This window comes from Sapajus apella, unplaced genomic scaffold, assembly GCF_009761245.1.
Source record: "Sapajus apella isolate SASKATOON/1434 unplaced genomic scaffold, GSC_monkey_1.0 scaffold140, whole genome shotgun sequence".
Lineage (NCBI taxonomy): Eukaryota > Metazoa > Chordata > Mammalia > Primates > Cebidae > Sapajus > Sapajus apella.
This window is the reverse complement of record NW_022437080.1, coordinates 2360230-2384947: the sequence shown is the minus strand read 5'-3', so window position 1 is coordinate 2384947 and position 24718 is coordinate 2360230. Positions and strand designations below refer to the sequence as shown.

The 24718-nt window shown below is 46.5% G+C and overlaps 2 pseudogenes across 1 annotated transcript; both read right to left on the bottom strand.

The window, feature by feature from the left end:
* Nucleotides 1–7450, bottom strand: part of LOC116540476 — a 10477-nt pseudogene extending 3027 nt beyond the window's left edge.
* A 15334-nt stretch (nt 7451–22784) lies between these two features.
* On the bottom strand, nt 22785–24053 carry LOC116540444 (annotated as a pseudogene). The gene has a single exon (XR_004264446.1). The product of XR_004264446.1 is annotated as an H/ACA ribonucleoprotein complex subunit 1 pseudogene (transcript).
* Nucleotides 24054–24718: the final 665 nt, after the last annotated feature.

Sequence of the window (24718 nt, the reverse complement as noted above, 5' to 3'; positions counted from 1 at the left end):
AAAAAAAAAAAAAAAAAAAAAAAAAAAAAAAAAAAAAATCTCAGGTATTACCTGCACATGCGCATTAAGAGACAAGATGGCCAGGTAGGACTTTCCAGGGACCCTCACTGGAAAAAGGAAGAAAGCCTCATATGGACACACATGCAACTTCCGAAACCAATTTCCTAAACCCACTGTGCGTGATCGCCTCCAATGGGTAAGGAGGGCGCTGCAATGGGCAGCCCACCCTGAGGGAAGAATCATGGGAAAGGGTGCAAGATGCTGGAGGTGGGCCAGTCCACAGAGTCCCAGCAGCAAGCTTCAACCCTGCACTTGTTCTTCAAGCTGCCTGCCTGGGTCTCTTCCAAGCATACCTGCCCTTCTTCCTTGTTCTAAAGCCTTTTCAAATAAACTTCCACTCCTACTCTGAAACTTGCCTCGGTCTCTTTATCTGCCTTATGCCCCTCAGTTGAATTCTTTCTTCTGAGGAGGCAAGAACTGAGGTTGCTGCAGACATGTCAGGATTCACCACCAGTAACTCAGATACTGGCCACCAGAACACCACCACACCTGGCTTATTTTTTGTATTTTTTGTAGAGATGGGGTTTTGCCATATTGCCCAGGCTGGTCTCAAATTCCTGAGCTCAAGAGATCCTCCTGCCTTGGCCTCCCAAAGTGCTAGATTATAGGCATGAGCCACTGTGCACAGCCTTATCCAGATATAAATATATATTTTTTGAGATTGAGTTTCTCTCTTGTTGCCCAAGCTGGAATGCAATATTGTGGTCTTGGCTCACTGCAACCTCCGCCTCCCAGGTTCAAGAGATTCTCTTGCGTCAGCCTCCTGAGAAGCTGTGCCCACCACCATGCCTGGCTAATTTTTGTATTTTTAGTAGACATGGGTTTTCACCAGGTTGACCAGGCTGGTCTCCAATTCCTGACATCATGATACGCCTGCCTTGGCCTCCCAAAGTTCTGGGATTACAGGTATGAGCCAGTGCACTGGCCGTATCCAGAGATTTTTAAACCATTCACCCACTGAAGGAAACTTTGGTTGTTTTTTGTTTCTGAATGTTATTGTTGACGAAGAGAGTCAAACTCTGTAAAGTGTTTGAAGGCATTTATTCTTAGCCGAATGTGAGTGAGCATGGTCCATGTCACAGCCTCAGGAGATCCTGAGAACCTGGTCAGCCTACAGGTTGGTTTCATATGTTTTAGGGAGACGTAAGACATCAATCAATACATGTGAGACGTACATTGGTTGGTTGGGAAAAATGGGACAACTGGAAGTGGAGGTGGGTGGGGTGGGGGTGGGGTCCCAGGTAATAGGCTGCTTCAAAGATTTTCTGATTGGCAATTGGTTGAGAGTTTGTCTAAAGCCTTGGAATTAATAGAAGGAAATGACCACTCACTCCCATGATGGCCTGAGCTAGTGTTTCAGGTTTATTTTAGAAATAAACACTTGGCTGACAGGAGGGGACCATTTAGTTGGCTGGGTGGCTTAGAATTTTATTTTTGGTTTACATTATGAATCAGGTGGGAAGAACATTTGTGCAAAGGTTTTTTTTGTTTGTTTGTTTTTGTTTGAGATGGGTTCTGGCTCTGTCGCCCAGGCTGGAGTACAACAGCATGATCACAGCTCACTGCAACCTCTGTCTCCTGGGCTCAAGCAATCCTCCCACCACAGCCTTCTAAGTAACTGGGACTACACGTGTATGCCACCACGCCTGGCTAATTGTTTTTTTTTTTTTTTTAATTTTTAGTACAGATGGGGTTTCACCATGTTGACCAGGGTAGTCTCAAACTCCTGAGCTTGAAGTGATCCGCCTGCCTTGGCCTCCCAAAGAGCTGGAATTACAGGTGTGAGCCAGCATGCCCGGCCCTGTGCACAGGTTTTGTGAGAGCATGAGTTTTCATTTCTTTGGGATAAATGTCTAAGACTGTGAGTGCTGGTTGTTTCATAGTTACATGTTTAGTTTATAATGAAGCAGATGCTTGGTGCCACAAAGAAAACTCAGCACTGAGACAAAGGATATCCCAGCAAAGCAACTTGTACTTCCTGCACTGCAGGAAGGGTAGCCATCTTGCTATGAGAGTGCAATGAACAAAGGAAAAGCAGACATATTTATCCCTTACGCATTTGGGGTTGTTCTTATTGCTGTGTCTGATCTCCATTGGTTGGAGCCAGACCTCACACTCTAAACTAAAACCCAATTGGCTAATAAAGTAAAACTTTTTAAAACAGGCAAGGGGCATAGGCTGAGAGCTGGGACATGCTTGTGAGCACGTCCAGCACAGATATCTTGGTTAAAGAACAAGGACATAGAATATACTTACTACGTACCTGTAAGCATGGCGTGTCTAACAGCTGCATAGCATAGAGCTAAACAAAGAGTTATTAGCAAATTTATTCTTTAACAAGAAAGAAGGCTTTGAAGAGGAACATTCCTACTTTCCACATAATGTAAACCAAAAATAAAATTTGAAGGTCCCTAACCATCTGAATGGACTTCCTCCCCAGCCAGAACACTCTAAAATTTGACCTGAGAGACTGGTTCAGGCCATAACAGGAAGTGGAGACATGCTTCATTATACTTCTCAGGCATTACATCAACACAGATCTTAAGTCTGATAGGAAACATTTACAATCTATTCTCTCTGAAGCCTGCTACCTGGAGACTTCATCTATGTGATAAAAACCTAGATCTCCACAATCTCTTATCTCAACCCAGACATTCCTTTCTATGGATAACTGTTTCAACCAATTGCTAAGTAGAAAAATTTTAAAACTACCTGTAACCTGGAATTCCACGCTCACACTTTGAGTTGTCCCACCTTTCTGGACTGAACCAATGTGATTTCCTAAATGTATTTGATGGAAGTTTCATTTCTCCCTAAAATGTATGAAACCAACCTATACCCCGACCACCTTAGGCAACATGTTTAGGACCTCCCGAGGGCTGTGTCATGGGCCATGGTCGCTCATATTTGGCTCAGAATAAATCTCATCAAATATTTTGCAGAGTTTGACTCTTTGTTGACAATAATAAATCATTGAATTATTTTGCAGACGGGCTGTACCGTTTTCCATTCCAGTTTCTTTGCTTCTGTGTCAGCATTTGGTGCTATCCCTATTTTTTTATTTGTACTATTCTAATAAATGTGTAGCGACATTTTATTCTGGTCTCCATTTGCATTTTTCTTACTTTTTGGTTTTTTTGAGACAGAATTTCACTCTATCACCCAGGCTGGAGTGTAGTGGCTTGATCTTGGCTCACTGCAACCTCTGATTCCCGGGTTCAAGTGATTCTCCTGCTTCAACCTGCTGAGTAACTGGGATTACAGGCATGCGCCACCACGCCCAGCTAATTTTATAGTTTTAGTAGAGACAGGGTTTCTCCATGTTGATCAGGCTGGTCTTGAACTCCCAACCTCAGGTGATCCACCCACCTTGGCCTCCCAAAGTGCTGGGATTACAGGCGTGAGCCACTGTGCCTTGTCTATTTTTATTTTTTTAGAATTGTCTTTGTCTGTTTGTGATTTCAGGGCCTCATAAAATGTGTCTGGAAGTGTTCCCAACCCTTCTGTTTTCTGGAAGATATTGTATAAAATTGGTGTTAATTCTTTAAATGTTTTGGATAATGCTCTAGTGAAACTGTCTGGGCACAGAGACTTTTTTTATTTGGACAAGAAATTTCTGTCACCCAGACTTGAGTGCTGTGGAACGATCTTGGCTCACTGGAGCCTTGACTTCCTGGGTTCAAGTGATCCTCCCTCGTTAGCCTCCCGAGTAGTTGGGACTATAGGCACATGCCATCATGTCCAGCTAATGTTTGTATTTTTTGTAGAGATGGGGTTTTGCCATGTTGCCTAGGCTGGTCTTGAACTCTTGGGCTCAAGTGATCCACCTGCCTTGGCCTCCCAAAGTGCTAGGATTACCAGCATGAGCTGTTGTGCCTGGCTTCCTTTACATTGAATTCTGCTTTTTTTTTTTTTTTTTTTGACAGAGTTTTTCTCTGTTACTCAGGCTGGAGTGCAATGGCATGATCTCAGCTCTCTGCAACCTCCGCCTTTCGGGTTCAAGTGATTCTCATGCCTCAGCCTCCCAAGTAGCTGGGATTACAGGTGCACGCCACCACGCCTGGCTAATTTTTGTATTATTAGTAGAGACAGGGTTTCACCATGTTGGCCAGGCTGGTCTTGAACTCCTGACCTCAGGTGATCCACCCTCTTTGGCCTCTCCAGCTGCTGGAATTATAGACATGAGCCACCACGCCTAGCCTCTGCTCTTATTTTTATTTCCTTCTTTCTTCTTGCTTTGAGATTATTTGGCTCTTCTCTGGTTTCTGATTATCTAAATAATCAGAGCTTAGATTATTGACATAAATCCTATCATGCTTTCTAATGTACACATTTAATGCTATAAATTTTCTTCTCAGCAGGGTGCAATGGCTTGCTCCTATAATCTCAGCACTTTGGGAGGCCGAGGTAGGCAGATTGCCCAAGCTCAGGAGTTTGAAACCAGCCTGGGCAACATCTCAAAACCCATCTCTACTAAAAATACAAAAAATTAGCTGGGTGTGGGGGTGGGCGCCAGTACTCCCAGATACTCGGGAGACTGAGGTAGGAGAATCATGTGAACCCAGGAGGTGGAGGTGGCAGTGAGCCAGGATCCTGCCACTGTACAGACAGAGACTCCAACAACAACAAAAATTCTTCTCAGCAGTGGTTTAGAGATATCCTACCAGTTTTGATATGTTGTATTTTCATTTGCCTTTAGTTCTGGTTTTTTTTTTTTTTTTTTTTTTTGGAGACAGAGTCTCTCTGTCACCCAGGCTGGAGTGCAATGGCATGATCTTGGCTCACTGCAACCTCCACCTCCTGGGTTCAAGTGATTATTTTGCCTCAGCTCCCTGAGTGCTGGGATTATAGATGCCGCCACCATGCCCAGCTAATTTTTGTATTTTTAGTAGAGATGGTGTTTCACCATGTTGGCCAGGCTGGTCTTGAACTCCTGACCTCAGGTGATCTGCCTGCCTCGGCTTCCCAAAGTGCTGGATTACAGGCATGAGCCACTGCGCCCGGCTATGTATGTTTTATTTGAGGCTTCCTTTTTTGCTCGCAAATTATTTATAAGTGTGTTGGTTAATTCCCAAGCATTTGGAGATTTTTTTCTATTGTCTTTCTGTTATTGATTTCTAGTTTAATTCCATTATGGTCAGGGATTTTAATTATTTTTAATTTGTTAAGGTTTGCTTTATGACCCAAGATATGGTCTATCCTGATTAATATTCCGTTAGGTACCTGAAAAGGCTGTATTGTGCTGTTGTTGATTAGGGTGTTTTACAAATGTCAATTAAATCCTATTTGATAGTGTTGCTCAATTCTTCCATGTCTAATATTGTTTGGATGTTTGTCCCCTCCAAATCTCCTGTTGAAATGTAATTTCCAATGTTGGGAGGTGGGGTCTGGTGGGAGGTGAGTTGGATTATGGGAGTGGGTCCCTCATGAATGGTTTAGCACCTTCCCCTTGGTGATGAGTGAGTTCTCAATTAGTTCACATGAAATCTAGGTCTTTAAAAGTTTGTGGCATTGTCTGGGCATGGTGACACACGCCTGTAATCCCAACACTTTCGGAGGCTGAGGCAGGAGGATCACTTGAGCTCAGGAGTTTGAGACCAGCCTGGGCAATAAAGCAACACCTCTTCTCTACTAGAAATCGAAAACATCAGCTGGGCATGGTAGTATGCGCTTGTAGTCCCAGCTACTCAGGGGGCTGAGGTGGGAGAATTGCTTGAGCCCAGGAGGTAAAGGCTACAGTGAACTGAGATGACACCATGGCACTCCAGCCTGGGCAACAGAGTAAGACTCTGTCTCAAAAAAAAAAAAAAAAAAGAAAAGAAAAGAAAAGAAAAAAGTGTGTGGCATCTTCCTCCTCTCTCCTCCTCCTCTTGCTGTGTGATGTACTGGCTTCTCCTTTGCATTCTGCCATGACTGGAAGCCTCCTGAGGCCCTCACCACAAGCAGATGCTGGCACCATGTTTCCTATACAGCCTGCAGAACTGTGAGCCAATTAAACCTTTTTTCTTTACAAATTACATAGTCATCAGCCAGGCGCAGTAGCTCACGCCTGTAATCCCAGCACTTTGGGAGGCTGAGGTGGGCAGATCACCTGAGGTCAGGAGCTTGAGACCAGCCTGATCTGACCAATATGGTGAAACCCCATCTTAAAAAAAAAAAGAAAAAAATAAAAAATAAAAAATAAATTAAAAAAATATAAATTACATAGTCTCAGCTATTTCTTTATAGCAATACAAAAATGGCCTAACACAATGTCTTTACTGATTTTCTATCTAATTTCTATGTATTTCCAACTGTAACTGTGGATTTTCTACTTCTCCTTTCAGCTCAGCTTTTGCTTCATGTATTTTGGAGCTCTGTTGTTTGGTGCATATATATTTGGGATTATTGTCTTCTTGGTGGATTGATTCTTTCATCATTATACAATATCCCTCTTCATCTCTAGCAATTTTTTCTCTGAAGTCTACTTTACGTGATATTAATATAGTCACTCCTGCTATTTTATTATTATTATTTTTTGCTTCAAATAGCTTTATTTCCATTTGGTCCAAGGCTTGTTAGGGTAGTTAGAAAGCTGCCCAGAGGCTGGAGGGAGAGGCTTAGGCAGAAGCCCTGTTATTTTGCAAGGGCCCTTCAGAAGTCGCTGGGCTCCGAAGGCTCTTAGCCGTGCTTCAGAGTCAGCTTTTGGAAGACAGACTCACGCAGCCCAGCCTGAGGGCCGGCCAGCCTGCGGAGGTTGGTCAGGTGGTCACCCACCTTCTGGATGATTTTCACATCCTCATCTAGGAAGTGACTCTCCAGGAAGCCACAGAGATGGGGGTCTGTGCGGGCAGAACCCAGGGCATGAAGATCCTAAAGGGCCTGGTTCAGAGTTTCCCCAGGGCCATGGCGGCTTCCACGGCGCCCAGGGTTTTGCCCCACTCATCTCGAGCCGGCTTCTTGATGTCCTGGAGGAGAGCGCGGCCGCCACGCTGGTTTTGCATCTTCGGGAGACGCTCGTAGCCCTCGCACTTCTCCTCGGCCGATTCATGGAAGAAGTGGCTCCCGCCTTCCTCCATGAATCACATGGAGGGCCACATTATCGCGGTCCAGATAGCTATCCCAGACAGGCAGGTGTAGGAGGCCTGCAGGTACACATTGAACAGGTGGGTGACGGCTGCCTCCACGTCGGGGGAATAATTCTGATGAATCTCGGAGCTCATGCTTGGTCGGCAAGAAGGAGCCAACCACAAAAACGGTGTTAGCAGGTCCCCAGAAGCAGGAGGTGTCCGAGAAGACGGTCCCAGAGGTTGCAAGTGGAGAGGAAATCGGAGGCTGGTCGGAGGCTGGAAGAAAAGAGTCTCCAGGATCTGTTCCGTCCACACACTTGAATCAAGAGACAGATCGCAGGACTGCCGAACTGCCTCGCTCCTCATTTTTAAAAAATTAATGTTTGTATGCTGTTGAGATTTGAATGTCTCCTTCAAAACTGATGTTGAGATGTAATTCCCAGTGTGGCAGTATGGAGTGGTGGGACCTTTAAGAGGTAACCGAATCATCAGGCCTCTGCCCTAATGACTGGATTAATTAATTAATGAATTAATGGGTTATCGTGGGAGGGAAAGTGGTGGTTTTACGCGAAGAGGAAGAGAAGTCTAAGCGGGCACATCAGCACCTCAGCCCCTCACTATGTGATACACTGCATTGCCTTGGGGCTCTGTAGAGAGTCCCCACCACCCAGAACGCTCAAACCAGATGTGTCCTCTTGGCCTTGAGCTTCCCAGCCTCCAGAGCTGTAAGAAATGAGTTTCATTTCTTATAAATTAGCCAGTTTCAGATATCCCATTATAAGCAACAGAAAATGGACCAAGACACATATAGCTTCTTTTTTCATCCTTTTTCTTTTCTTTTTTTTGAGACAGAGTCTCGCTCTGTTGCCAGGCACCAGGCTGGAGTGCAGTGGCACAATCTCGGCTCACTGCAACCTCTGCCTCCCAGGTTCAAGCAATTCTCCTGTCTCAGCCTCCCGAGTAGCTGGGACTACAGGTGCACACCACCATGCCCAGATAATTTTTGTATATTTTAGTAGAGACGGGGTTTCACCATGTTGGCCAGGATGGTCTCGATCTCTTGACCTTGTGATCCACCCACCACGGCCTCCCAAAGTGCTGGGATTATAGGCCTGAGCCACCTCGCCTGGACTTTTCATCCCCTTTCAATCTACCTATGTTGTTATGTTTGAAGTCAGTGTCCAGTGGCTAGCACATAGTTGGGTTGTGTTTTAAATTTTTTTTTGGCCAATCGTTGTCTGAATTGGTGTATTTAAACTATTTACACTTAAAATAATTACTAATATGGGTCGGTTTTTTTTTTTTTTTTTTTTTTTTTGGATGGGAGTCTTTTTTTTTCCCCCAGGCTGGGGTGCAGCGATGCAATCTTGGCTCACTGCAACCTCTACCTCCCGGGTTCAAGCGGTTCTCCTGCCTCAGCCTCCCACGTACCTGGGAGTACAGGTTCCCACCACCATGCCCGGCTGACAATATACATATATAACTTATCACAGTCTACTAGTAGTGATACTTCACCATTGCAAGTAAAATGTAGAAAACTTATTCCCATTTATGTCCTTCTTTCCTCCCTGCTTAAGAAATATAATTGTCCCAGTATCACATAATGACATTTAGGTCAACAATAGACCAATATATGATAGCTGTCCCATAAGATTATAGTACCTCTTTTATGTTTAGCTATGTTTAAATAAATACCACTGGTTACAATCACCTGTAATATTCAGTATAATTACGTGCCATTCACTCTATGATGTTTGCACAATGACAGAATTGCCTAATGACTCATTTCTGAGAATACATCCCTGTCATTAAGTGACACATGACTGTGTTTTCTGTACATATATTGAGCATTGCATTAGACTGTAAGTTCTGCTTCAACCATCAAACACGATTTTAAAAACTGTAAGGACAGCTCATTATATTTAACCCGATTTTTTAAAGCCAATTTCTCTGTTCTTTCTTTTCTTTTCTTTTCTTTTTTTGAGACAGGGGCTCACTCTGTCACCCAGCTTGGAGTATAGTGGTGCAGTCTCAGCTCACTACAACCTCTGCCTCTTGGGCTCAAGGATCCTCCCACTTCAGCCTCCTGAGTAGCTGGGACTACAGGCATGTGCCACCATACCTGCCTAACTTGTGTTTTTTGTAGAGGTAGGGTTTTGCCACGTTCCCCAGTGTGGTCTCAAATTCCTGACCTCAAGTGATCTGTCCGCCTTGACTTCCCAAAATAGATGACAGGTGTGAGCCACTGCGCCTCACCTTTCTTTTCTTTTTGACGTTCCAGGATTCCTTTTGTTATCACTTCCGTCTTGTTCAGAGGATGACCTTTAGGCGTTCTGTAGGAGTAGGTCAGCTGGTGACAAATTCTCTTGGGCTTCTCTGCCTGACAGACTTAATTTCTCCTCATTCATAATAAATATTTTTATTCACCATAGAGTTGACATTGATAGTTTTTTCTTTCAGAATTGGAAAATGATTGTGCCACTTCCTTCTTGCCTCCATGATTTCAGATAAGAAATCTGCTGTTGTTTGAATTTTTTTTTTAGACGGAGTCTTGCTCTGTCGCCCAGGGTGGAGTACAGTGGTATGATCTTGGCTCACTGCAGCCTCCACCTCCTGGGTTCAAGTTGTTCTCCTGCCTCAGCCTCCCAAGCAGCTGGGTTTACAGGCACGTGCCACCACACCTGGCTAATTTTCGAAGTTTTAGTAGAGATGAGATTTTGCCATGTTGGCCAGGCTGGTCTTGAACTCCTGATCTCAAGTGATCTGCCCATGTCGGGCCCCCAAAGTGCGGGGATTACAGGTGTCAGCCATACGGCCCAGCCAGGTTTGTTCTCTCATAGGTAATGCATTACTTTTATCTATCTTCAGGGTTTTTTCTGTCTTTAGTGTTCACAGGTTTGATGACAATGTGTTTTGGGTTGTATTTCGTTAGGTTTACTCGAGTTCACTCAGCTTCTTGAATGAATAAGTTTATGCCTTTCATCAAATTTTGACAAACTGCAGTGATAATTTCTTCAAATATTTTTTTCTGTCCCACACTTTATCTCCTCCTTTTAGTACTTCGATGACATAAACGTTAGCTCTTCTGTTACTATTTTCCCACAGGTCTCTGAGGCTCTGTTCCTTTCTTTCCTATCTATTTTCCTTTGTTGGTCAGACTAGGTAAATTATGTTGATCTGACTTCAATATGTTTTAATATTTTCTCTTCAACTTATTACTGAGGCTATCCAATGAGCGTTGTGAGACCGATGCACTGTCTACTGTGCTAACGAGCCCCTCCATCCAGTGAGTTTTACATTTTGATTATTTAAAAATTTAACAATTTCCTCTGGTTCTTTTTACTTTTATTTTATTTTTGGGAGGAAGGAGTTTTGTTCTTGTCGCCCAGGCTGGAGTGCAATGGCACGATCTCAGCTCACTGCAACCTCCACCTCCCAGGTCAAGCAATTCTCCTGCCTCAGCCTCTAAAGTAGCTGGGATTACAGGCACACACCATCACGCCTGGCTAATTTTTGTATTTATAGTAGAAACAGGGTTTCACCATGTTGGCCAGGCTGGTCTCGAACTCCTGATCTCAGGTGGTCCACCAGCCTGGGCCTCCCAAAGTGCTGGGATAACAGGCACAAGCCACTACACCTGGCCTGTTTTTATTTTTTTGAGATAAGGTCTCAGTCATCACCCAGGTTGGAGTGGAATGGCTCTGCATTCCACTCAGGCTCACTGTAGCTTTCATCGCCTGGGGCCAAGCAGTCCTCTTACCACGTCAACCTCCAAGTAGCCGGGACCATGGATACATGCCACCGTGCCCAGCTAATTTCTTTTTATTATTATTTGTAGAGATGAGGTCTTGCTATGTTACCCAGGCTGGTTTTGCTCTCCTAGGCTCAAGCAAACTCCCACCTTGGCCTCCCAAAGTGTTGGGATTGCAGGCATGAGCCACTGTGCCTGGTCTTCATTAATTCATGTCTTCTATTTATTTTCTTTTCTTCTTCTTCATCTTTTTTTTTTTTTTTTTTTTTTTTTTTTTTTTTTTTTTTTTTTTTGAGATGGAGTCTTGCTGTGTCACCCAGGCTGGAGTGCAGTGGCATGATCTCAACTCACTGCAGCCTCCATCTCCTGGGTTCAAGTAATTCTCCTGCCTCAGCCTCCTGAATAGCTGTGATTACAGGTGTGCACCACCATGCCTGAATAATTTTTGTGTTTTTAGTAGAGACAGGGTTTCACCATATTGGTCAGGCTGATCTGGAACTCCTGACCTCAGGCACCTACCTCAGCCTCTCAAAATGCTAGGATTATAGAAGTGAGCTGTTGCACCTGGTCTTTCTCTTTTCTTTTTTTTAAAAGCAAGGATCTATTTTTTTTGAGATGGAGTTTCACTCTTGTTACCCAGGCTGGAGTGCAATGGCATGATCTTGGCTCACTGCAACTTCTGCCACCCGGGTTCAAGTGATTCTCCTGCCTCAGCCTCCTGAGCAGCTGGGATTACAGGTGCCTGCCACCACACCTGGCTAATTTTTATATTTTTAGTAGAGACAGGGTTTCACCATAATGGCCAGGCTAGTCTCGAACTCCTGATCTCAGATGATCTGCCTGCCTCAGCCTTGGATTATAGGCATGAGTCACCATGCCTGGCCATCTTTTCTATTTAGTTTTTTTTTTTTTTTTTTTTTTTGAGACAGAGTCTCACTCTGTCACCCAGACTGGAGTGCAGTGGCATGAATTTCGTTCATTGCAACTGCCACCTCCTGGGTTCAAGCAATTCTCCTGACTCAGTCTCCTGAGTAGCTGGGATTACAGGCACCTGCCACCACGCCTGGCTAATTTTTTTGTATTTTTAGTAGAGATGAGGCTTCACTATGTTGGCCAGGCTGGTCTTAAACTCCTGACCTTAGTTAATCCACCTGCCTTGGCCTCCCAGTGTGCTGGGATTACAGGTGTGAGCCACCATGCCCAGCCCTCTTTACTGATATTTTATATATTCTTTTATTTGTTTCAAGAGTACTGATAATTGCTCACTGAAGCATTTTTATGAACGCTGCTTCAAAATCCTTCTCAGATGATTCCAACATGTGAGACTTCTCAGTGTTGCCGTTTGTTGATTGTCTTTTCTCCTTCCAGTTCTGATTTTCTTGGCTCTTGGTATCGCAAGTGATTTTTTTATGGTATCCCGGATATTGCGGATGTTACACTATAAGACTCGGCATCCTATTTAAATATTCTATTATAGCAAGCCGTTATCCTGTTTAGGTTAGTATGTGTACCTTGGTCTACCTTTGTAGGCTGTGGTTCTCATGATAATTTGGCTTCTGAGTCCTCTTCTGGTCTGCTTTGTGAGCTATGCAAAGGTTGCTCTGACAATCTAGGTCTCAAACCTTTTGGTGTATTAATTGGATCAGTTTCGGCCAGGCGTGGTGGCTCATGCCTGTAATCCCAGCGCTTTGGGAGGCCGAGGTGGACAGATCACCTGAGGTTGGGAGTTCGAGACCAGCCTGACCAACATGGAGAAACCCCGTCTCTACTAAAAATACAAATTAGCCAGGCACGGTGGCAGGTGCCTGTAATCCCAGCTACTTGGGAGGCTGAGGCAGGAGAATCACTTGAATCCAGGAGGCAGAGGTTGCAGTGAGCCGAGATTGTGCCACTGCACTCCAGCCTGGGCAGCAAGAGCAAAACTCCATCTAAAAAAAAAAAAAAATTGGGATCAGTTTCACATGTGGATCTGTTAGCTGTCCGCCCAGAACATCCTATGTTGGTTTGGAGAGTTCCTTTCCCTAATTCTCTTTTCTTCAAAATCCTCCCACTAGGCCGGGCGTGGTGGCTGATGCCTGTAATCCAAGCACTTTGGAGGCCAAGGCAGGAGGATCACCTGAGGTCGGGAGTTCAAGACCAGCCTGACCAACACGGTGAAACCTCGTCTTTATTAAAAAAAAAAATAAAACAAAACAAAACAAAATCCCCCCGCCATTCCCTAGTTTGGAGGGTGGGGAGCACTGCCAGCCATTGCTGTGTGGGGAGTAGAAGTCCAGCCTTCACACTTGGTCTCCATGGTGGCTTCCCACGGGGGAGCAAAGCATGATTTGAGTGCTCTGCTACTGCTGGGTGGCAGGTGTGGGTGCAGACTCCCCACTGGCTAATAGCTGGCTGTGGGCAGGAAGAGTCCCCTGCATCATCTGCTGCTGTTGTGCTGCCACAAGCTGTCTGCTACCAGTGGTGGGGTGTCCGCTGGCACCATGCCTAAGGGAGAGGAAAGCCTTCCACCCTGGGCCGCTGCTGCTCATTATCCAGCGGTGGCATGTTGCCAGGGCAGGAATGTGCTGTCTCTGGGCTGCCCTGGGCTATCTGCCACCATCAAGTAGCCAGACTGCCTTCTTCTTTCCATCTTTGAGTCCTCCTCTGATTGTTGCGGTATCTCCAAGGTTTTAGTTGTGCTTTCTGGAAGAAACAGAGAGAAATGATATCTGTGTCAGCTTGTCTGGAACCCTGCTGCCACTTTCATCAAAGAGTGAAGGGTTTTTATTTTGGTAAAATCCGATTTAAAGATTTTTTTCTTTTATAGTTCATGCTTTTTGTGTAATATTTAAGGCTTTTCCCCAAACCCAAGCTCACTGGTGTAGTTCTGTAATGCTGTGTAATAAATCACCCCCAAAATCAGAACTTAAAACAACAAATATTTATTTTTTCACAGTTTCCATGGGGTGGGACTTTGGGGACAGCTTGGCTGGGAGTCCCTCATGGGACTGAAGTCAGTTGTCAGTTGTTGGTGGGGGCTGCAGCCACCTTAAGGCTTGGTGAAAGAGTGTCTGCATGCAAGTTCACTCACGTGACTGACAGCCAGCCTTCTGCTCTCCACCACATGGGCCTCTGCTCGCACACCGAAGCTGGGTGCCCTCTCCCTGGGAGCCTTGTGACACAGCAGCTGGCTTTCCCCAAAGTGAATCATGAGGGTGAGAGACAGCGAGCCTATGAGAGAATTCCCGAGGTGGAAGCTGCAGTCTTTTTATAGAGCAATCTGGGAAGTGACATCCCATCACTTCTGCTCTACTCTCATGGCGAGAAGTGAGTCACTAAGTCTGTCCCACACTCATGCAGAGTACAATTAAGCTCCACCTCTTGAAGAGAGGAGTATCAAAGAATTTGTGAATCTCTTTTTTTTCTTTTTTTGACACAGGGTCTCCCTCTGTTGCCCAGGCTGGAGTGTGGTGGCACAATCACTGCTCACTGCAACCTCTGTCTGCTGGGCTCAAGCAATCCTCCCACCTCAGCCTCCCAAGTAGCTGGGACTATAGACATATGCCACCATGCCCAGCTAATTTTTTCTATTTTTGTAGAGACGGTTTCACCACGTTGCCCAGGCTGGTCTTCTGAGTTCAAGCGATCCTCCACTTCGGCCTCCCAAAGTGCTGGGATTACAGATGTGAGCCACTATGCCTCGTTGAATTTCTCTTTTTTTTTTTTTGAGATGAAGCCTCACTTTTGTCACCCAGGCCAGAGTTCAGTGGCACGATCTCAGCTCATTGCAACCTCCACCTCCCAGGTTCAAGCAATTATCCCGCCTCAGCCTCTCAAGTGGCTAGGATTACTGACACACAGCATCATTCCTGGCTAATTTTTTGTATTTTTAGTAGAGATGGGGTTCTGCCATGTTGGCCAGGCTAGTCTCAAACTCCTGACCTTGTGATCTGCCTGCCTCAGCCACCCGAAGTGCTGGGATTAGAGGTGTGAGCCACTGTGCCTGGCCCCCAAATATCTCTTTAAAATGACCACAGTCATTAAATTTTCCTCCTATAGCTTCTTCCAGAAGTTTTATAATTTTAGCTCTTAAACTTACACTGGTGATCCATTTCAAGTTGATTTTTGTGTATGATGTAAGGTGAGGGTCACGATTCTTTCTTTTTTTTTTTTGTATATATATAGCCGTTTGTCGAAAAGGCTGTCCTTTCTCCGTTGAATTGCCTTGGCACCTTTGTTGATAATTGACCATGTATGTTTGAGTTTTTTCTGTGCCTTCTATTTTGTTCCATTTATCTACGTGTTGAACTTTCCATCTGTATCACACTGTCTTGATTTCTGCAGTTTTGTAAGTCTTGAAATCAGGTAGTATATGTCCTTTCTCAGAGTTACTTTGACTATTTTAGCTTCTTTGCTTTTCCATATAAATTTTAGAATCAACTTGTCGATCTCTACAAAAAAGCTTGCTGGGATTTTAATTAAGATTGCATCAATCTTTACATCAATTTGGGGAAAAGGGACATTGTAACAATATTGAGTCTTCCAACTGATAAACGTAGTTTATCTCTTCATTTATTTAAGTCTTCTTTAATTTATCTCAGCATTTCTTTTCTGTAGTTTTAGTGTATGGGTTTTGCATATCCTTTGTCTTTGAGTGGGGACTGGAGGCACAGTGTACCAGCGAGTCAGGTGTGCCTCTTGAGGATGGAGATTCTCCCCTCTCTGGTCCACCCAGGCACAGCAGCAGCCACCAAGGAAATGGTGGATGAATGAATGAATGAATGAATGAACAAATGTATTTCTGGGGCCAAAGTTCATGACTTTGTTTCTGATGTTCCTCCCTTGTAGCTGGACCTCCAAGTGAGTTCTGAAACGTCTACACAGTGATTGCTAGTTAGGACAGAGTTGGGGAACCCCAACTACTGAGCTTGGATGAGATCACAGGACTTCCCTTGCCTGATTTCCCAGGTGTGGGGCCTGTGAAGACCCCAGGGAGGTCATCTTCCTGGGGTCCCAGCTCAGCTCAGCACGGCAGGCACTGTGCTAGACACTGCACAGGTGTTCATTCATTTAGGTTTCATGATGACTCTCTGAGGTAGATGTCATTTTTAGCCCCACTTTTGATAGATGGGGAAACTGAGGCACAGAAGTTAATGAGCTTGTTTATGGCTACATAGGTAGGTGCCAGGTGTTTAACAAATGTTTGTTGCACCTGGATATGATAAAAAGATGGACTAATCCGCATAGAAAATGCACCATATACACATCTGCATTGTGATTTATACTCCATTTTACTTAAATTTTGATCATATCTTATACAAAGAAGAGTGTCTAAAACACCTCTGTCCACTTAGAGATTTGTAATAAAGCAATACATCTTACCTCGGTAGAGAAGATTACTTTGGAAGCAAGTTCCCCATCCTGGATCTGTGTCCACATCCAAAGTTCATGTCAAATTGTAATCCCCAGTGATAGGGGCCTGGCGGGAGGTGAGGGGATCATAGGGGCAGAGTTCTCATGAACGGGTTAGCACAATCCCCCTTGGCACTGTATAGTGAGTGAGTTCTGACGAGATCTGGCTGTTGAAAAGTATATCACCTCCTCCCTCTCTCTCTTGTTCCTGCTCCTGCCATGTAAGATGTGCCTGCTTCCCCTTTGCCTTCTGCCGTGATTGTAAGTTTCCTGAGGCCTCCCCGGAAGCAGAAGCTGCTATGCTTCCTGTGCAGCCTGCAGAACCATGAGTCAACTAAACCTCTTTTATCAATTACCCAGTCTCAGGTATTTCTTTACAGCACTGCAGTGTGAGAACAGACTAATACGCTGGGATGCCTCTCTCTGATCACAGCTCTCTCTCCCTGCTAGAGGCTACCATCTTTCTAAAATCAGAGTCACAATAGATAAACAGATGTACAGTATATTGGTATGTATGCAGTAGTAAATTTCATGGGAGGATGGCAACTAGGAAAATAAAGGCCTAAAAAGACTCTTTGGGGAGGTGATTTTTAAAAAGGTTGAGAAACATTGGTTTAACCTAAATATTACTTCTTATTACCTGCTTTTTGAATCACATATAACTGGAGTCCTCCGCAGCAAGCATTTTTGAGGGTCACACACGCCCGTGCACTCATTCCTTTTCCTTGCCGTCTGCTTACCAGTTTGCTGACCTGCTCCCTCTCCAGTGACCAGCCACTTGGGTTGTTTTCAGGTTTCTGCTTTACAAACAAGGCTCCTGCACACATTCTTCTACATGGGTCCTGGCCCACGTGGCCCGAGGTGTGCTGGGTGTCTACACGCAGAGGAGTGGGCTTGCAGGACCCAAGAAAGCAGCTTTACTGGTTGCTCACCTTGATCGGATCCTGCCAATGTGTGTTTCAAAGTCAATGCACAGTTTACATTCCCGCCAGTTGCATATGCAAGTTCCTTTTCGCCAAGTCTTTCCTGACACTTTGTGGTGACAGAGATTTTAAATTTTGCTGATTTAGTGGGTGTAGAATGGCATTTCCTTGTTTTAATTTACATTTCCTTGATAACAAATGAGGTAGGACATCTTTTCACATATTTAATTTGCCTCCTAGTTGCTCTCTAGGAAGATCTGTTCTGAGTTTTAATTATTTCAGTTGTATCTTTTTCCTCTTAGTTAATAGACCAAAAATAAATAAATATAATACATATATACTGTATTCTGGATATGATCCCTTTTCAGGTATATATATTGCAAATATATATATATATATATTTTTTTTTTGCTTTTTGCAATTTTGTTGCTTTCTTTTTGTTCTCTTTGTGGGTTTTGTTTTGTTTTGACATAGCCTAGCTCTGTCACTAGGCTGGGGTGAAGTGGCATGATCTCAGCTCACTGCCACCTCTGCCTTCCGGGTTCAGGTGATTCTCTTGTCTCAGCCTCCTGAGTAGCTGGAAGTACAGGTGCCCGCCACCACGCCCAGCTAATTTTTGTATTTTTAGTAGAGAAGGGCTTTCACCATGTTGTCCAGCATGGTCTTGGTCTCTTGACCTTGTGATCCACCCGCCTCAGCCTCCCAAAGTGCTGGGATTACAGGCGTGAGCCATCGCTGCAGTGGCGCGATCTCCGGTCACTGCAACCTCCGCCTCCCGGGTTCAAGCGATTCTCCTGTCTCAGCCTCCGGAGTAGCTGGGACTACAGGCGCGTGCCACCACCCCCGGCTAATTCTTGTATTTTTAGTAGAGATGGGGTTTCACCATGTTGGCCAGGCTGGTCTTGAACTCCTAACCTCATGATCAGCCCGCTTCGTCCTCCCAAAGTGCTGGGATTACAGCCGTGAGCCACCGCGCCTGGCCCTGTGGTGTCTTTTTAAAGAACAGAATTTGGGTCCGGTGTGGTGGCTCACGCCTGTAATCTCAGCACTTTGGGAGGCCGGGGCAGGAGAAGGGCTTGAGCCCCAGAGTGGGAGACCAGCCTTGGCGCTATCACAGCTCACCGCGGCCCCGACCTGGGCTCAGGCGATCCTCCCGTCACGGCGCCTCCCAAAGTGCTGGGATTACAGGCGTGGGCCACCGCGCCCGGCTAAAAATCAGTCTTTTCCTTTGGCTTCTGGTCTCTTCGCCTCGGTTAAGAACTCCCAGCCGCGGCCGTCCGGACTCTCCCTGGTGCGGGTGGAAGTTTCTGGGGCGCCCTCCTACGCTGCGGCCTGGAGAGTCTTGCACCCCGCAGGTGTGCTCCTCCCTCCCCGTGAGGCTGCGGGGCCGGCTGGTTGCGCAGGGCCGAGGAGGCCGCGGCGGTGGCCGAGTCACCTCGCGCTCTGCCCGCCTGCTCTTCCCTTCCAGGCGAGCCTGGGGGCGAGGAAGGGCGAGCCCGGCGGGTGCGCACGATTCCTCGGGTTTCCTGCGGGGCCGCCCCTCCCCGCGCCCGCCTCTGCAGCCTCCAGCCCTCCCGGGGAGGGCACTGCGGGGCGCTGGGTGCCCCTGCCTTCGGAGGCCGTTCTCGGGAGAGCCGCTCCGTTTCGAAGACGGAAAAGACGCAGAAACAGAAGACCAGCAGACGACGTCCCCACTCGCACACAGCGCCACGGACCCTGCCCGCCCTGCCCTGCGCGCTCCCGCGGGGCGACGGCCGCGCGACCTTTCTGGGGACGGTCTCGGCCGTGCCCTGGGGTCCCAGGGGCTCGGATCCCAGCGCCCGCGCCTCCGCCGGGGCGACCCCACAGCCAGGCTCCTGCCTCGGCACAGAACCCGCCTCGGCTGCCGGCCTCCAGCCCGCTTTCTAAATTCCTGCGGGCTCGGGGTTGGGGTGACGGGACCCGGGGACCGCGTGGCGGGGAGAGAGGCCAGGCCTCCTCCGGTCGGGCGGCGAGGCGCGGCTGCGCGGGGGGCTCTGTTTCGAGGGCAGCGCGGAGCCCTCTGCTGGGCGCGGCGGGGACCGCAGCCACCAGGCCTTCCTCATCCTCCTTCCTCCCTGTGCTCAGGTGGGCTCAGTACCACGTGGAAATCACCGCGGGACAGGCACCAGGTGGGTGGGTTTGAGAAGCTGCGCAATGTCCAACACCCTGTTACAAAGGAATTGCAGGTCTTTAAGAATGAAAGAAAACGATTCTCTTTTATACTTACGTGTATCACTTTCTCAAACGCCGGGTAGGTAATTAGCATGTGGGCGCTTGCTGAGTGGCTTGGACTTAACTGCTTAACAAATGCACCTGCCAGGTGTTCCCTGCCCCTCGGAGGCCCTGAAAATTTTCGGAGACACCGAGGGCTCCATGAACTGAGTTTGGGAACTGGAGGTTCCCAAATTTAAAAATTAACATCTTCCTCAGGAGAGGTGGCCACAGGTGCGTTTTAACAGTTCCCTTTTGTCAAGTGGGACAGCAGAGAGGCCTGATATCAGGCAGGAACTGGCGGGCTGGATGTCCAAGCTGGCGCCCCCACTCTCACCCGAACGCTAACGGGCAGCATTTCTTTTCTGAAAGCAAAACTCAAAAGAGGAATTCAGGCCGGGTGTGTGCTCACACCTGTAATCCCAGCACTTTGGGAGGCCAATGTAGGTAGATCATCTGAGGCCAGGAGTTCAAGACCAGCCTGGCCAGCATGGTGAAACCCCATCTTTACAAAAGTACAAAGATTAGCCGGGCACGATGGCGGGTCCCTGTAATCCCAGCTACTCTGGAGGCTGAGGCAGGAGAATTAATTGCTGGAACTGACAGGTGGAGGTTGCAGTGAGCCAAGATGGTGTCATTGCACTCCAACTTGGGCAACAGAGTGTCTCAAAAAAAAAGAAGAGGAATTCATTTGTGCGTTTTATCTATACCCATATGGTGTTGACTAGCCCCTGAAGTTTAGTTGGGCCTGAGAAAAACTGGAGAAACCGCAGGACGTGGATTTGCTGAAGGCTTCTCACTGAGCTGTGTTGACTGTGTGGGTGATAGCCTGGCACAGCTGGAAGGCACTGTGTCACAGCACAAAAATGTTCAGGGCTTCCCAGGGCTGGACATCAGGCCATGTAGAAAACAGTCGGGCAGCATCTGTTAAAATGTAACATGCTCTGTCTTCAGGCCAGCAGCCCCACTCTGGGCAACCAGGCGCACAGATAAAGCCCAAGTGGGTGAGGCTGTGTGCAGGGACATTACCATGGGGCCCCACATTGGTAACAAAAGTGACTGCCTGTCACCCAGGGCTGGGTGAGTAAATTACAGTCACCTACAGCATGGAATATTATGCAGCCACCAAAAAGGCCCACTGAGGCTTTGAGTGGTAGATTTCACAGGGATTTCTACGCCACATCATTGACTGAGAAAATCATGATACAGAAGAATGTGTGAAACAGATGCCACTTGGTAACGAATTAACTGAATACCTGTATGTATGCGTATGTGTAGAGGTATATACACATCGGTATGCACACGTGTGCTTGATTATTATTACATATAAGGATAAAGGAAAAATACAGAGAATAGATGGAATAGAAACTGCGTTCTTGACATAGGGTATGTGGGTGGTAAGACAAGATGGGAGAGGAAGGGGAAGTATATAGCCAAGAAAAGAAGGCTAATTAAATTAAAGCAAAGTCATTGCTTATGTATTTCTATAAGGTGTTTTACACACGCACACATATATGGACACATACACTTAACATGTATACACATATAGATATGTTTTTGACAGAGGGGGATTACACACAGTTGTGTGGCAAAATATAGTAGCATGAGAAAAATATGATTGTTTTTGTTTCAAAATAAACAAATGTATGATGCCCGTGGAGTCTGTGGGTCAGGCACTGGAGAAAGCTTCAGCTGGAGTTTCCACTTGGAATTAGACGTCATCCAAAGGCTCACCTGTGCTGGGGGCCCCGCTCCAAGGTGGAGCCTCACACGGCTGGCAGTGTGGTGCTGACTGCTGGGCTCTTCCTGGGGCTACTTGCTGTTGTCATGACAGCATTGGACAGCTGCAGGTGAACTGTGGTAGACAGAGGTAGCCATAGACAGGGCAAGCTAATGCATGGGGCCATGGGCTAGACGTGGCTTGCGGGCTGTAGTTTGCTGCCCCGATGTAGCCTTGGAGGCCATGGCTAGGGCTTTGACTTTTTCTCTGAGAGACATGAAGAGGTGCTGGGCGGCGAGGGTTGGCAGGGGTGTTGAGCAAAGAAATTACCTGGCCTGGCTCAGTTTTAAGAGGGGCTCTCTGGCTGCTGTGTGGGGGTCACGAGGGAAGCCAGAAGATTGGGGCAGGGAGGCTTTTGCTATGATCTTGCGGGACAAGGGTGGTGAAGATGGGGTGAGAAGAGGCTCCTGGATGTACTTTGAGGCTAGACTTGGATTGGTTGATTAATTCATTTACTCGGAAAGAAATGCAAATCAGACTGCTCTGTTATAGTCGGCCCCATGTGGTCATCCTGAACTCTGCGCAGGTGGCCAAGAAGCTCGGGGGGTGAGTGTGAGGTGGCTGCTTGCAAGTGTGGGGGGTGGCAGCTGCAGCCGGAGGAGATGGAGGTGGAGCAATTCTACCCAACAGGGAGGCCGGTGTGTGGGGAGAGCGTCTGGGGGCTGGCGGCCTGAGTGCTGAGGGCTGGTTTGCCAACTGTGTGGGGTCCAAGGAGCGGCAGCCATTCTGGCAAAGGCTGGCCATCTGTGGCCCCGAAGCACAGCAGCAGGGCTGCCCAGCTTAGACAAGCCACAATTGGCTGATCTCTGACTCTTGGGCACTGCTCTATACAAAGAAATATGTAAACACATAAATTAAAATGAAGCTGTGGGTTTTGTGATTCAAGCCTGTGATTCATATTCTGCAACTGCTGGTTAGTGCTGTGTTTAAGTAAAAATGCAGGTCCAGCATTTTTTCCCAACTTCTTATCCTGACAATTTTCTGACATGGATAAAAGTTGAGAAAATAGTTTAACACCCACACACCACCGACGATCTAGATGCAACACCTAACTTTTGCCATATTTGATTCATATATATGTGTGTGTGTGTGTGTGTGTGTGTGTGTGTGTGTGTGTATATATATATATATATATATATATATATTCATTTGAGACGCAGTCTTGCTCTGTTGCCCAGACTGGAGTGCATTGGCATGATCTTGGCGCACTGCATCCTGTGCCTCCATGGTTCAAGCGATTTTCCTGCCTCGGCCTCCTGAGTAGCTGAGACTACAGGCACCCACCACCATGCCTTGCTAATTTTTTGTATTTTTAGTAGAGACAGGGTTTCTCCGTGTTGGCCAGGCTTGCCTTGAACTCTTGACCTCAGGTGATCCCCCTGCCTCAGCCTCCCAAGGTGCTGGGATTACAGGCGTGAGCCACTGCGCCCAGCTGATTTTTTGTAGTTTTAGTAGAGACGGGGCTTCACCATGTTGACCAGGATGGTCTCAATCTCTTGACCTCGTGATCCACCCGCCTCGGCCTCCCAAAGTGCTGGGATTACAGGCTTGAGCCACCGCGCCCGGCCTCTATATATATATATATATATATATATATATTTTTTTTTTTAAGGGAATAAACACTTTATTTTAAAAATTCAAATATGCTTCAAATGAAAACTCCTGTCCATTTATTAAGCACCCACAGAGTGCCAGGCACTATACAAAACATTAAAAAGATTTATTCATGCTCTTTTAGAGCAAAATTCACTATTCTGTTGCACTTGGCATAATGCTGACATTTTAGATCCATTGTCATAAAACAACCAAGGTCTTCAAGACTTGCTCAAGAAACAAGTTTCCAATCCACAGTAGAAACAGATCACGCAGGTTTACGCAGAAGTCAACTGGTGATGTCTGTCAACTATTTCACTTAATGTCCTCTCCCTCTGAAACCACCACCCCCTCTTCCTCCTCGGAAGCCCCCACCTCCACCTCCTCTTCCACCTCTAAAACCACCACCTCTGCCACCTCCTCCTCGTCCTCCTCCTCGGCCTCCCCTGCCACCACCTCTTGGAGGTCCTTTCTCATCAGGAGGTCGAGGTAAAAACCTCTGCAGTGGCAGCAGCTTATGTGGGTCTATATAAAACTTCTGTAGTTTTTTAAAGGATGAAGCCTTTATATTTTCTGACAATTTAACTGAAAAATAAAAATCTCTAAGTTGTCCAAATATTTCATCCACTTTTCCAATTTGTTCTTTGTTTTCTAAGTAAACAGGAGCATTGAAATAAGGCACTTTATTTTCATCTGTGGTACATTTACAAACTATGTCATCTTCACAGGGATGCAGGAACTCTCCTAATAAGACTACACGTTCTGGAGGTCCTTGGTCTTGGCCTTTGTTAAAGCCTCCGCGGCCACCCCCTCGTCCAAATCCTCCCCTGCCGCCGCCTCTGAAATTGCCGCCGCCTCCACCACCGCCTCCACCTCGGAAGTGGTTGCTGCTGCTGCCATGGTTGAAGCCGCCACCTCCACCACCCCGATTAAAGCCTCCACGACCTCCGCCTCGAAAAGACATTCTCTCTACTCCCGGCGCCACGTGCACCTCTGGCCCTGATCTTGCGCGCGCACACACCCACCCGCTGGGTACTTCCGCCGCACTAGAACCTCCTCGGCTACCGTACCGCCAGAGTTTTTTTTTAAAAAACAGAAACTCGAATAACTGGCTTGCCAAAAAAAAAAAAAAAAAAAAAAAAAGCCAGTCACCCGCTGAATCAGCGACACTTGGTTCCAAAACAGTTTTCAGCGCTGGAAAAGTAGCAATAATATCGAACCTTAACCACTAATTTACAACCATGAAGTCAACGTGCCTACAGTAGAGCAGCGGAAGTGACGTATCTATATATATATTTTTAAACACAATCCCAGATATAATGAGGAGGCTGAACAAGAACTATTGCTCAACAAATGTCTGATTCCTCCAGTTACCTAACAAAAAAAAGTTATTGGTGAAAATAAGATGTGACATAGTTACTTTAGGTTTTTGCTTTTGGTATTTATATAACAGTCTGAGGCCTTGATTTGAACCTTCCCGGTGAGAGACTGAATGAATATATAAACAGACAATGGCCAGAGAATGTATAAAAATAGAACTCAGACCTGCAATCTGCAGCAGCCAGGCCAGAAGCTGACCCATCATCTGCAGGAGGCAGCCGGGAAGCCAGCCTGCGGCCGTTAGTCAGGCTGCTAGGAAGTTGGCCCACCATCTCTAGCAAACAGTCCAGGAAGCTAAACAATGACCCCTGTGACAATCAGCCCCAAATGGCCAGGATTAATGACTGTCTGCGTCTGTAATAAAAAAAAAAATTTTTTTTTTTCAAGATGGAGTCTTACTCTGTCACCCAGGCTGTAGTGCAATGGTGCTATCTCGGCTCACTGCAACCTCTACCTCCTGGGATCAGGCAGTTTTCCATCTCAGCCTCCCAAGTAACTGGGATTACAGGCATGTGCCACCACACCCAGCTAATTTTTACTTTTTTAATACAGACAGCGT